This window comes from Polypterus senegalus, chromosome 3, assembly GCF_016835505.1.
Source record: "Polypterus senegalus isolate Bchr_013 chromosome 3, ASM1683550v1, whole genome shotgun sequence".
Classification (NCBI taxonomy): Eukaryota; Metazoa; Chordata; class Cladistia; order Polypteriformes; family Polypteridae; genus Polypterus; species Polypterus senegalus.
The window spans coordinates 126769806-126784647 of NC_053156.1; the positions used below are offsets into that span (position 1 = coordinate 126769806).

The window sequence follows — 14842 nt, forward strand, 5'->3', positions numbered from 1 at the left end:
TAATTTCCTAATGCTTTCTTCACCATCTCAGTTTGGTGCTAGCTGTCAGTCCAGAAAAGTAGCTTTTTATATATTCAAAATATATGTCATAGCACATAAACCATCAATTTCAAAAATGTAATGAGATAAACAAAGTGATAATAAGTATGCAATAGCACCGGCTCCCCATGACTCTGTACTGGAGAAACAATTTAGAAGATGAATTGATGGAGATACTAATTTATCTCATTAAAGTCTCTTAATCAGTCCACTTCATCTGTGAAACCCCTGGTCACAACGTTTCTGAAGAAATAAATCCTGTGCAGTTACTTAGTGCCTGCTATGTGAAAATTACAAACAACATCACTGTGATTACTGAAGAAAACATGCTGTTTTGTAAAATAAAAAATCCCTGTGCAGCTGGGACATTTTGTATTTTTGATCACTATTGGGATTTTTATATCCCTTGAAAAGTATTTGTATTTGCACACAAAAACAGGCTTTATTATTTTTATTTTAAGTTTTCTTTTTTGTCTCATTTTCCAATCTCCAGTTCAGAAAGTGGGGTATACTGAAGTTGGGTGGGTCAGAACTCAAGTATTAGTTCAGCTGTTGAGAGCAGTGATGTCTGGATTTCCTCAGTAGTCCCAAAGCTACTTCCTGTTACACCCGGCTTCCTCATTCTTAAAAAGATTATACAATGGACTTCAGTGCAGTCATTTTACAAGTAAATCAATATCACTTGCAGTCTGGCAACTTGAACAGTCTCAGTTGGCAAAATGAGTGCTGGTTCAAAGCAGTTACCGGAGACATATCGTCTAGCCTGCTTGAGCTTAATTTGGACAAGTATTTCATATATTTTCTGTTGTTTTCTACTGTACATTATTTTGTGAAGCTATAAGATTCTGTATTAAAAAACTATTCCTGCCTCACAATTTAAGAATCATGGGTTCATATCCCAGTGCAAGTACTAACATTGTGGAATTTTTTTTATTATGGCTCAGTAAATCACTCCCATAATCAATCTACTTTATTTAACTTTCAGCTCTATTTTATCTGATTGTCCAATGAAAAAAAATCGTGACCTTTTTTTAGTGTTGCCATGTTAAAGTCACAAAAACATCACTGTGATTGCCAAATGAAATGTCCTGCCTCTTTGCAGTGAGCAAGATAATTTTCATTTTTTGTGGAATTCCATAGTTCCTGCATATCCCTGTAAAGACAGGAGTACGCAGTTCTTTCCATGTCCATGTTTCTTCAGATATTTCAGTTAACCTCTTACATCAAAGAGACATACATGTCAGGTTAACAGTTGATTCTAAGCTGGCCCAGCATGAATGATAGTGGGTATGTAATGGACTGACACCCTGTTCAGATTTCATTTACACCTTACTGGCATTGCTCTGCTGGGATAGACTCCACACTGCTGCAACCGTGAGCTGGATAAACTAGTTTGAAAATGCACACACAAATTATATATATATATATATAACACAAATTATATATATATATATATACACACACACAGCCTGTGCTACACACCAGCCACTTCACGTCTCTGCTGCTTGTGTTGTGAAGAGAGGGGCTGAACACACCCCAAGAAGACGCAGTTGCTGCTCCAAAACCCCCTCTTAAACGGTGATACAACGGGAAATAAATAGTTTTTTTTTACCTCCTCTTTGCTCGATCAGCTGCTAGATTGCTGCTGTTGCCGTGCCATGTGATCTGCATCTCGTGCTGCGCTTCAAACATTTAAAAGTCTGTACAGCAGTTGTCCTACTCTTTGTCTTTTATTTCCAGCCCCGGGCATGGTTAAATGTCTAGACACAAAATCTCATCTCGTGAGATGTGAGTTCTTGATATTTTAGTTTATAATTTATAAATGGAGTAAGAATCTGAAAATCTAACAACATCACATTAAAGTTTGATACATTCTGAAAAGAGTGATACCAAACATATATATGTATGTTTTAAAATAAGCCTGATTTAAAAAGTGACATAAAAACGTCACATAAAATCGTTGCAAAAAATCATTGCACTTTTAGGCTGAGGATTATATATATATAGATATAAAAAAGAAAATATGATGTTTGTATTGCTTTGAATTTTAAGTGTTATGTTATCTATATATTTTAATGAACTATGCATGAATGACAACAAAGGAATGAAAATAAAAATAAATTCTATTATAAATTACATTTTAAAGCCCACTTACTCCAATCCAAGTTCTCTAAGAAGCCAGTGCCCTATATTAGAAGTATTGGCCCACTTTTGATTTCTGATATTTTTGCAAAATTTTGACACTGCATGTTTTCATGTGTATAACCAAAATCTAATATTAGATATAGGAAACCCAAGTCAAACAATAACACATTTTTAAAGCTAATTTATTTTATCTAATGAACAGTCTAACATTGACAGAAACTGTGTGAGAAAATTATTGTCCCCTGTTTTTATTACAATCCACTCTGTTCACTTATTTTAACCTTTACTATCACAGCCAAGTTGCAAACACAAAGCTTTGATTGCTTTTGAATTCCTTAAGATATCAGGGAAAAAATGGTGCTATCCATTAGACTAGAAAGAGCAACAAAGCCATTTCCAAGGCTTTGGGATTCCAAAATTACTTCAAGGGCACAATATTGCAGGAAGTTATGGAAGGTCCATAAAACAACCAAGGAACTGTAGGTTCTCTTGCCTTAGCAAAGGACAGTGTTCATGACTCCACAATCAGAAAGACAACTGGCAAAAATTAGCCTCATTACAGAGTAGCAAGGTGAAAACCACCATCAGCCAAGCAGAAGAAAAAGAATCGTCTCTTATTTGCCAAGAAGTAGCTTCATAACAACTCTTGGGAGAAAGTTCTACAGACAGATGAGAAAAAAGTGAACCTGGTTGAATGGCACAGGTCTCACTAGGCATGACATAAAGCAAGCAAGTGTGTGTGTGTGTGTGTGTGTGTGTTAAGGTAGTCTGCTACACAAAATTTGCCGCTGTATAAGTGAATGTGTGCTGCGAGGGACTGGTGTCCTGTCCAGGGTGTTTCTCACCTTGTGCCCTGTTTTGCTGGAATAGGCTTTGGCCCCTGCAACCATCAAACTGGATTACAACAAGTTTGAGAATGTTAAATTATGCCATATCATTAGGCTTTAAATTATTGTTTAATTATACTTGTAGTTTAACAGTGTAAATTATATTCACAAACTCTGCAGTGGATGTTTAATTAAATTATGTTCAACATAAACATATTCCATCTTTCTGCTTTCCACATAGTTTTTATTTCTGCCATTCAGTTCTTATTAAGAGATGTGAATGCAAATAGAAGACATGTACTGCATAGCAGCCGCTCCCTCTCTGTCAAGAAAACCATAAAAATACAAATAAGCTAATTACAATCAATATGTTCTTTGTAAGAAAGTGTCATAGCATTAATACACAACTTTGACAAGCGTGACAACATTGCTGTCACTGTCCTGCTCCACTGACAGACTGAGGAGATCGTTCCTCCTCCACACTATGTGACTGTTCAATTCCACCGGGGGGTTAAACGTTAACAATATACAAGATTATAGACTGTTATACCTGCCTGGCACTCTCTGCCTTGCATTTTTTAACTTGCACTGCGCTTTTATTGCTCTTTTATTAATATTGTTTTTATCAGTATGCTGTTTCTGGTGTATGTGAATTTCCCTTTGGGGATTAATAAAGTATCTATCTATTTATCTATGTATCTAATTTAGACAATGAGCAGGAATAAAAAAAAAAAACTGCTGTAAGCAACACCCTCCCTTACAATGAAGAGTTGGTCTTTGATTAGGAAGCTGAAGTCTACAGCTGCTGTGGTCCTCCATTGGTCCAGCTGAAGAAACGTGGAATAAACACTTAAATGCTTGCACTGCAAACTACTAAGGCAGGGGTGCCCAATGCGTCGATCGCAATCGACCGGAAGATTGCAAAGGTAGTGCAGGTAGATTGCGTTACATTCAAAAAAATTTTTTTTTTAAATGTTAGTCTATCGTATATCCTCCCTATTGCATTTGCCACTTGATTGACATACAGGGCGGCCAGTCTGAGATCACTTTTCCTCTAAGACACTGGTCATCCCGCATGCATGATCAAACGCGCGAGCTACTGCAAAACTCCGGCTGTGATCTAGTTAGCCTTCCAATTCATGTCAACTAAAGAAGGGATTAAAAAAAAATGTTTGGGGAGGGTATGGGCTGGATGTGGAATTGGAAGAGGACTTTTTTCTCATAATGTCAAAATTGAAGTGTGTTTGTCTGATCTGTCAATCTATCATTGCTATTCCAAAGAAGGAAAATGTGGAAAGGCACTTTCGAACTGTTCATAAAAACTACGAAACTGACTTCCTTCTGAAAAGCAATCTGAGAAAGAGAAAGGAGAGGGAACTAAAATCTCTGTTAATCGGACATCCAAAACCTCGCGTCACAGCTGGAGACGCAATTTTCAATCGGCTCTGTAGCGTATGCCCGTCAGACTTTGACAGACGGTTTCAAGACTCAGCTTTACTTGAGCCAGTCGCTACATTTAAGTACTATCCATTTAGGGAAGATGTTGAGGGTGATTCACACGCATCAAAAATTGCAACACTGTTTCACCTAAAACTCCTCTACAGTGGAGGATGAGATTTTGACACTACAGGATGACATTCAGCTGAAGTCTGGGGCTCTTGGACAGTTTTGCAACTTACAGAGGAAAAGTACCCAAACATGAGTATATGTGCTACCTACTTTACTGCATTATTCGGCTCTACTTATTTATGTGAGTCAGCCTTTACCCACATGAAGATTATTATATCCAAATACTGTAGTGACCATAAATGTATTGAATTGTTATTGTGCCATAAAGGTTATTCAGTTATGCAAGGTACGACAACATATATTTTATATTTTTTGTATAAAGTATACTCATATATATATATAAATATATATATATAAAATCATTTTTAAAGTAGGTAGATCATTTCGACCTGGTCAGTTTAAAAGTAGCTCACAAGCTGAAAAAGTGTGGGCACCCCTGTACTAAGGCTACCCATTTAAACTAAATCAGAAGAAATGTGAAAGTAGCCTTAGCTTGTTTTTAATTATCTGTTGCATATTACCAGATAAATGAGTGGGGAATACAAATGGTAATGACAGTGAGGCATGTGCTCCAAATCAGCTTTTACTCATTTGAGTGCAAAACAAAGACAAAAAGAAGTAACAAGTGACTACCTACACTCTCATAAGCTGAAAAATCCAGCATGTTTCAAATGTAGATATGCAGAGCCATTCATGTATATAAAATATTGTGTAAAAGTGGAAAATGAACATAAAATAAAACTGGGTGGCGCAAATAAAAGTAGCCACTTGCGTGTTAAGGATTCTTAACAGCAAACATAGTTAGGCAAACTAGCAGGAGTCCTCCTGCACATCTTCTTTTGTTTTGTTAGCTCTCTTATCTGTTTGCACGTATTTCACACAAGAACCTTTAAGTGGACATGTGAGGGATTAGTGGGGCTGTATCCTGCTGCAAGTGTTCCTGCAAAATTCCCAATTCAGCAGTTGGTAAAATTTTGACATACTACTGGTTCTGTAAGCAATCTGCCGAAACATTGTGGATCACAGACATTGTGGATGTCCTCATAAGTTAAAGCAATTCTAATCACAACAGAGGGGTATTTTATGAGGATCATGTCAGCATGCACTTCATGAGCTGCTGGCTACTTTTACTTTGCCACCTGATACATAACTCCATTATATAGATTAGAACTTTCAACTTTCCTGAAAATTAAGCATTGAATATGCATATTTTAATATATTTGAACACAAGTTAAACATTCTAGATACTGCATACATTTTTGTACTTGACATGCTTTCGTATATTTATACAGCAGAACCTGTGGGTCTGATGCTGCTTAGGATCGCTGAAACTCAGATAAAAAGGATGGCTGTTGTAATGGTGATGCTGCGCAGAGAAAGCAGGGGCCGACCCAGACAGAGATCAGGAGACATTTCCTTTATCTTCTTGGTTATGACTTTTCTCCTTTTTATTTGACTATGGTTAATCTCCTGGTCCAGTGCTTTCTAAACTGCTAGCACTCCATCTCTAGCAGAACAATATTATACTTTTTATACAGGTTGGTTTATATGGTTTTATTTGCAGGAGCTTACACACATTCTGTAAAAATGAGAAATACTCTTATTAACAAACAATACAGAGCAAAATTCAAAGCAAAAGGCAAGAAGCATAGATGGTAGATGGGATGTGCGAGACCCCATTTTATACTGTGCAGCGTTGGACACTAGTGGTATGCTGTAAGTGGGTGTTAAGTTCTCAAGGAATAACATGTAGGACAAAACTCTATTGTGTTACTCTTTGAACCCTTTAAAGTTGCAGCAAAATGTAATACAGGTGATTTGAATCTATATTTATAAAATTTAATTTATGTCTGAGCGTCACACAAAAACCACCACACCTGTTTCTACAAAACTATCTAGTTATTTCTGATATCATTTAACTTACAATATAGGCTATTAAAATGTGAGATTTTCTATGAATAAAAATCTAAAACCTCTGTAAAAGTTGCCATTATCAGCTGGACCTTTGCACCTTTTAATCTCAATATCTCCAGAACACAACATACCATCTGTGTGATTTTTACTTCAAAAGAATTAGAATTGACTGCAGAACAAAACAATGTCAGGTTCATGTATTTACATTTACCACAATAATTACTAAGAATTTTTAAATATTTAAGTGCATGGAAAAAGAACAAAATTTTTACATTTCCCACTCAATAACTCTTTAATGGTTGATCCATCTGCTCTTTTCTCTGAATGTTTGTTTTATGACAAACAAAAAGGCCATAGTAATTTTTGTGTAGGGTAAATAATAAGTGAGCAAATGATCCCCTTGAGATGTGCGCCTCTCCACCCTCTTTTGTCTCTCAGCGATCGAGTTGCATGTTATCCCTACATTTCAATATTATTACTGAACTTTGAAGATTAAAATAGATCTTTGTCACCATACTGAGTGTATATCAATAACATCTTGGTTTGCACCATACAGGTGACCTCAATCTTTGTTTTGCTAGACCACTGAACCACAAGCATACACAAAGATACCAGGCGGCAGCAGGAAAAATCTTTGCGATATTGTGAAGTAAGCTGCCATGTAGTGAAAGACTTGAGTGATCACAAGTGTGACTTTTTTTCAATTAATATTGTCTAGTTGTCTACAGAAGCTTTAACTAAATCCTTGTTTAATTATACTTCACATCTGAGTCTCAACATTAAATAATGGCAATAGCAATGCTTGGAGATGACGTTTTGAGTTGAAAAGTACGTGCTTGAGGAAACTGCACCTGTGGGGCTGAAACTTTGCCACAAGGTGAAGCTCATAGCCAGACTCCTTTGAAAATGGCTGAATCTCAAAACAATGGTTTGCTTTTTGCATTTTTTCCTTCAAAAAAAATAAATACAAATATACATGGTTTTGCAATATGTGTGCAATTTCAAGATGTGGATTAAAACTTGATAGCACTTTAACTTGAAAAATGGATTTATTGTTTTTTAATGCTTTAGTTTTAATTTCGTTTATTACTTCCATTATAAAAAACAGCAGGCCACATGTTTTTTTTTTTTTTAAATTTATAAAAAATATGCTTCATTTTAGAACAAAAGTTTATGAGGGAAATTAATGCATACCTTGATTGTGAAGAAATAATATCAATTTAAAAAACACTGTACTTATCCTTTAAATTAACTTACACAAGCAATGTCATGAAATGACCTCACCAAAAAGACATAAAAAAAATGTAGCATAATTGTAAAAAAAATTATGGAAATAAAAGAATTGAAAATACAAAGCTTAAAATCACAACATATATGATGCATCATTTTTCAGAAGCTTGTGATTTTCCAAGTTATTCATTGACAAAAATATTGTGGCAATAAGAGTTTTTGTTCCCTTTTGTGCCCCCCCTCACTAGCTGTGAAAAATCAAACTTGACAAGATCCGCCGATAAATTAAGCTGATCTCTGGAATAAGAATACTGATACTTACTGATAAATAAAAATAGACTAATTGAAGAAAAGTGATATAAATGTTCCTAGTCACACATACAAGGTTAAATCTACAACAGAATAATTCTGATAATATAAGGTAGTTATATTTTATAGATGTTTTGGACAGTGTAAAGAAAATGTGAGTATTCTGTACATATTTGTTTAAATTTAGTATATCACAAGCTGTGATTTTAATCTAGTTAAGTTAGTGATAGCTGAGGTTATGAAATTGCTACTTGGTCTCAGTTGTATTAGAACATCAGAATAACAAAGCACGCCAGTCCTATCTACTTAATTCCTCCAAAATAACATCAAGTTAATTTCTGAAAGTCCCTAAAGTCCTACTGTCTACCACACTACTTGGTAGCTTATTCCATGTATCTGTGGTTTTCCGTGTAAAGAAAAACTTCTAACGTGTGCGCAAAATTTACCCTTAACAAGTTTTCAACTGTGTCTTCATGTTCTTGAGGAATTAATTTTAAAATAATAGTCTCAATCCACTGTACTAATTCCCTTCATAATTTTAAACACTTCAATCATGTCTCCTCTTAATTTCCTCTCACTTAAACTAAAAAGGCTCTGCTCTTTTAATATTTCCTCATAACATATCCCCTGCAGCTTCACTAGGTGTTTTGGCTTTTTGTACTTAATATTATTCCCAACCCAGCCACAAAAGATACACAAATCAGTGTGTTTCTTTGTGCCAGTCTCAAGCCCGGAAAAAATGGGAAGGGTTACATCAGGAAGGGCATCCGGTGTAAAATTTTGCCAAGGAAATATGCGGACAAGTAGATGATCCACTGTGGCAACCCCTAATGGGAGCAGCCGAAAGAAGAAGAAGTACTTTATATATTCCCAGGCAGGCTACCACTGTGTTCAGTCTATGCATAAACTCTATGAATAAATTCTTTTAGATCTCACGTCACAGCTGAAAAGCACAAAGCACAAACATGACACTATTTATTGTGATTTCTCCCATTTAGGGTAGACACAACACAACTATAGAAACTGCATGGTACTCTACATTCAAACTTTCATTAGAAATTCTGAGCTTAAAATGTGGACAAAGCTACAGGTGTTATACTGCTGTGTTGTGTTGGGCCCACACTGATTGACTGTACCTTTTGTGTGCCCCAGCTGCCATCTCAACATTCAGACCAGCTCTTTGGAAAGCTGACAGCAAATTAAGGAGTGCTGAGCACAGGGTAAGCATGTTATGAATGCAATCAGGTGGGCAACTTCAATGAGAGAAGAGGAGAGAAGAGAGCAAAAACAAGAAGTAGAGATTGTGATCCAGCAATATTCGACTGTATATACGGCAAAGACTTTAGTTGGAACAGACAGATAATAAAACAGGCAAAGATAAAGATAACACAGGAGAATATGTAGAAACTGAAACAAAAATTCAAGCTTACAACACGACTGGATATTGGGACATATCATATGGCCATTACAAGGACAGAATGACCCTGTCACAAATGTTCTCTGTTAGAATATATTTCTAACTAGTATTTATGTATTTCATTATGGATTTTTCAGTTTTTTTTATATTTATCATTATTCAGTATTCATGATGTGAAATTTTGTTTTTTGTAACCTTTCTGATCGCTGCTACTATGAGCTATTTACTTGTGAATATGACAATGCTTGGTTGACTTGCACATGGCTGCATGATGACATGATGTGTGATGTCATCATTTGATGATATGGAGTACTTGACACCCAAGATTTAGGATAATTTAAAACTAGGGGGCTCCACCCCCTACTCGCTTTGCTCACCCACCCCCGGGTTTGTTTTACTTGTTACATATGCATTATTTTCACTTTTACTTTAAAAATTTAGTAAAAACAATATTTGGAATTAACTTTTCTTCAAGATTGCATTGAATTTTGATTCTGTGTTTGGACTAACACCGTAACAATGCAACATATAACTGCCTGTGAGGGAATATCGTTTCTTTCTCTCTAATAAATAAAATGACTTTTTCGAATGTTTGTCCATGATCTTTCTTCTTTGCTTTGTCATTGACGTGTCACCTAGAACAGTGTTCTTCAACCCGTGGTCCGCAGAAAATTCCTGCTGGTCCGCAAAAAATTTCGACCGAATCATGTAGATGCACACAGTTCTGTTCACGAGTATATAGCACGTGTTTTTAGTCTACGCAGAAGCTAACTTTTGTCCGAACCATGATCTATACTAATAAAAGGCAAAGCCCTCACTGACTGACTGACTGACTGATCACTAATTCTCCAACTTCCCGTGTAGGTAGAAGGCTGAAATTTGGCAGGCTCATTCCTTACAGCTTACTTACAAAAGTTAGGCAGGTTTCATTTCGAAATTCTATGCGTAATGGTCATAACTGGAACCTATTTTTTCGTCCATATACTATAATAGACTTCTACTCGATGCCTCCCACGTAATTTAGTGCCTGCCCATATAAGGCCGTCCGTCAGCGGCAATCCAATAGAAACACTGCCGCTAAATATTCACGGGTGAAGGACTGTGCTTATGCAGAGGAAGATGAGATGGTCAGGGTGGTGTTTGGCACAAACTCAGCGAAACTGCGAGAGAAACTTTTAAGTGCCGGGTCTTAGCTAACATTAAATACAGCCGTGGGGTGGGAAAAGTCAATGTCCCGCTAAAGGAAGACAGTGTAAAAAAAAAACCTGTGCATGCAGTGTGTCACGTCTCAGATAAAGAGGAAGACAAGCTGTTTATTGATGCAGTAAGAAACAAATCAATGAATGAAACCTGTTATCTTTACAACGATTGACAAACACGGAATGTAACTTGAACACAACACATCCTACAAATACGAACCTGATTGAAAGAAATAATGATAATCAAATCCTTGATGACAGCAACACTCATAACACTCACAAAACAATTACTGTATATTGACAATCATGTTACATTATTTTTAAAATGTTCCCTTTTCTTTTTCATAACTTCTTTAACACACTACTTCTCTGCTGCGAAGCGCGGGTATATATATATGTATATATATACCCTAATCTACATACTCTCAAATAGACAAACCACACGCGTGGCTCAATGGTAGAGGCTTCGCCTCTAGCGCCGACGTCCAAAGTTCGATTCCCGAGAGTGGGTGCACTGAGTATGTACGCGCGCTTCCCGATTTATTTTACCCTCGCATTCCCTTGGTTTGAGACGTATGAAAAAATATGCGGTTAACGCAGAAAGACAGATCACCAATTGAAGCTTTATGAATAATAAATACTTTATTCGCCATCAATGATTGTTTTGGTAAAGCCATTCTCAGTGTATTCATTAGATGAATGGTAAAAACGTAAGAGCGAGGTGGAGGGTGACTTATTGATGCACGCAGGCGAAACCACAATAGCACGCGGGCTCGATGCGCGTCAACTTGATCTGAATTGCGCGATCACATTCGAAAAAATATATCTTTTCAAGCTCTATTTAGTCGACACAAATATCTTTGGTTGGAATGTAAGGTGAATTTACTCTTTACATTTGTATAGTGAAGAAAAATTTATGCAATGATGCCTACATTTAACTTAGATTCCTACCAAAGATATTTCTGTCGACTAAATAAAAATTCCTTCTATTTAAAATTTAAATAGAACTTGAACAGATATGATAGTTCATAATATCCACACAGACTTGCACGTAAGAGCGGGAGTCATCCATTTTAACAAACAGCGTATTGCACTGATACGAAATAGCCTGCCCATTTAATTATTTAGGAATGGATAAATAAATTAAGATTCTGTACAAATAATGTTTTTCATTTTTCTTCCTTGATGGATTCTGGCACCCCCAGCAACAGTTGCTTGCACCCCAAAGAGTATATATATGTGTGTGTATGTATATGTATATATGTAGATATGTATATATATATATATGTATGTATATATGTGTGTGTGTATATATATATGTGTGTATATGTGTATAAGTATATATGTATGGATATGTATATATATATGTTTATATGTGTGTATGTGTATATATATATATATATATATATATATATATATATATATATATATATATGACAACAACACTCATCACTCACAACAGTGACAAAACAATTACATTGACAATCATGTTACGTTATTTTCAAAATGTTTCCTTTTCTTTTTCATTACTTCTTTAACACACTATTTCTCCGCTGCGAAGCGCGGGTATTTTGCTAGTTTATTTAAATAATAGCAAAATACCTACGCTTCGCAGCGGCGAAGTACTGCCTGAAAATTTTTATTAAGAAGAAAATTAAACCTTTTTAAACTCAGGGAAAATATACCAATAATTATTTGTTAAGGATCTCTTTGTATACCACATTTTGAGTTCGGCCCTCCGGTTGTAATATGACCAAGCTGTGCGCTGAGCTTACTCTTGAGCATGCAACGTACAGTTGGCCATATGAACAGTAATCTTGTCTCAAATCTCACAGCTTGGATTGCTGCTGTCATAATCGGTTTGAGTTTCATGGTTTGTTTCAATTACGACAGAACTTGTGTTGAAGTGACATTCAGCATCTGTCAAGCGTTGTAAGCATACAACCGGTTTCATCGATAACTTCACATCCAGCTTTTGAGAGTTTAAACATTCATAAACATCAAAGTGTCCACTACTGAAATCGTCACCTGTCAATCTAAGATGTTTAAGAGGCATTGGCAGTTGTTGAAAGGTGTAAAATATTTGCCCATTTCGGTACACTTGAAAGCGACAACCGAACAATTCAGCGGCAGCCATCAACTCACATGCAAAACCATAGGTGAAAGGCTTAAGCATTTCACTCTTCTAGTGCACCTGTGTAGTATAATTATCTCCTGTACCATCATCAGTCCACACCTTGAACCTGTCCCAGTCATTCAATACATAAGACACAATGTTCCTCCGGATATCAAGAGTGAGCCTGATATGGCCGTGCAATATGTAACACAGAGAATGGAAAAGGTAGGTGCCATCTCCGGGCATGGAAACCACTCGGTAAGTGACAGTTCTTTGATCAATGGTGATCACCTCGATAGACATGTTAATGGGGGTATGGTAGGAATGTTAGAGGAAATGGGTACCTGAACAATGTAAAGTAAGTCTAAAATACCTACACAATAACTATAATCGTAATAAACGAACAATAAAACAGCGGAGAAGCCGTGGATTAAATAAAAAGGCTGTAGTTATCAGCAGGGAGACGTGAATCCCGTGGCGAAGCAAGGAAGGGAATGTAGAGACCGGAGCGACGGACAGCCTTATCTAGGCAGGCAGCCAACAACGTCGGAGGCGTTGGGATGGGGGACACCAACGCTGCCTCACACGGTGACCGAGCTGCAGGCTATGGACATATATATGTACGTAAGTAGGATTCAGTTAGCGTTGGGAACCCGCATACCAAATTTCTTGAAGATGGGCCCATAAGTAACAAAGACCATTGAAAAGTTCAATATGGCGGCCGACAGTGGCATCATACCACTGAAATAAGTACGTACATTGGTTTCGGTTAGCACAGGGAAGCCGCCTACCAAATTTCGTGAAGATGGGGCCATAAATAAGAAAGTTCAACATGGCGGACGCTGTCGACCGTTATGACCATTACACGTAGAATTTCGAAATGAAACCTGCTTAACTTTTGTAAGTAAGCTGTAAGGAATGAGCATGCCAAATTTCAGCCTTCTACCTACACGGGAAGTTGGAGAATTAGTGACGTTGGAAAGTTCAATATGGCGGCCAACAGTGGCATCATACCACCGAAACAACTACGTACATCGGTTTCGGTTAGTGCAGGGAAGCCGCCTACCAAATTTCGTGAAGATGGGGCCGTAAATAAGAAAGTTCAACATGGCAGATGTTGTTGACCGTTATCGACCGTTATGACTGTTACGTGTAGAATTTCGAAATGAAACCTGCTTAACTTTTGTAAGTAAGCTATAAGGAATAAGCCTGCCAAATTTCAGCCTTCTATTTACACGGGAAGTTGGAGAATTAGTGATGAATGAGTGAGTGAGTGAGGGCTTTGCCTTTTATTAATGTAGATTTACTAGCCCCAATACAGCGCCTCTCGCGGCTATTTTTCATACTACTTTAGATTGTGTTTCCAGATTTCGTTGTGCATTTTATACTTCTCTAAGGCGCTGGTCTCTAATAAATGCCATTGACGGCACTGCGTCAGATGCTTGTTCAGTGGATGAAGTGCGCGGCTGCCAAATGTCAGTATAGCGTCCGCTCATCTGCTGATAACATGTCACACAATTCTTTTTTTATTGCTCGTATGTGTTGTTTTATAATATTTTGTTGTAGTATTTCGGAAAACAGGTTATTTCTTTCGTAAAATTTTTATTTTTTTTATTTTTTAATTTGTAGGGCCTACAAAATGAAGACAAAAATGTCAAACAGCAAAATCTTTTAACATTCTTTAGTAGAGGAAAGACAATATTCAAGAGAAAATTAGTGATGGTGCTGAAAGAATGCCAAGTACTGGTGCTGAAAGAATGCCAAGTACTAGTGCTTCAAGGTTAGGAGAAACACAGAAAAATAAATACGTTGATACTTCAGAATGTGAAATACAAACCAAAAAGAGAAAAGGAAACTATGTTAGGCATTACGATAAAGAGTATTTAAAGCTTGGTTTCATTGTAGCCCCTGGCAATGAACTATTGCCACAGCCTTTGTGTGTGCCATGAAGCTATGAAACCTTCCAAGCTTGCTTGTCATTTGCATTCGAAACATAGAGATTTTACTGATAAGCCACTGGACTTTTTTGAAAGATTACGTGACCAGATAAAAATGCAGAAAAGTCAAATGAAAATGA

At 36.7% G+C, this 14842-nt stretch overlaps 1 protein-coding gene across 2 annotated transcripts in view; it reads right to left on the reverse strand.

Annotated features, from left to right (window-relative positions):
• The window catches only part of sesn1 (sestrin 1), a 417071-nt gene that overhangs the window by 104117 nt on the left and 298112 nt on the right, over positions 1-14842 (reverse strand). The gene's annotated exons all lie outside the window — the stretch shown is intronic.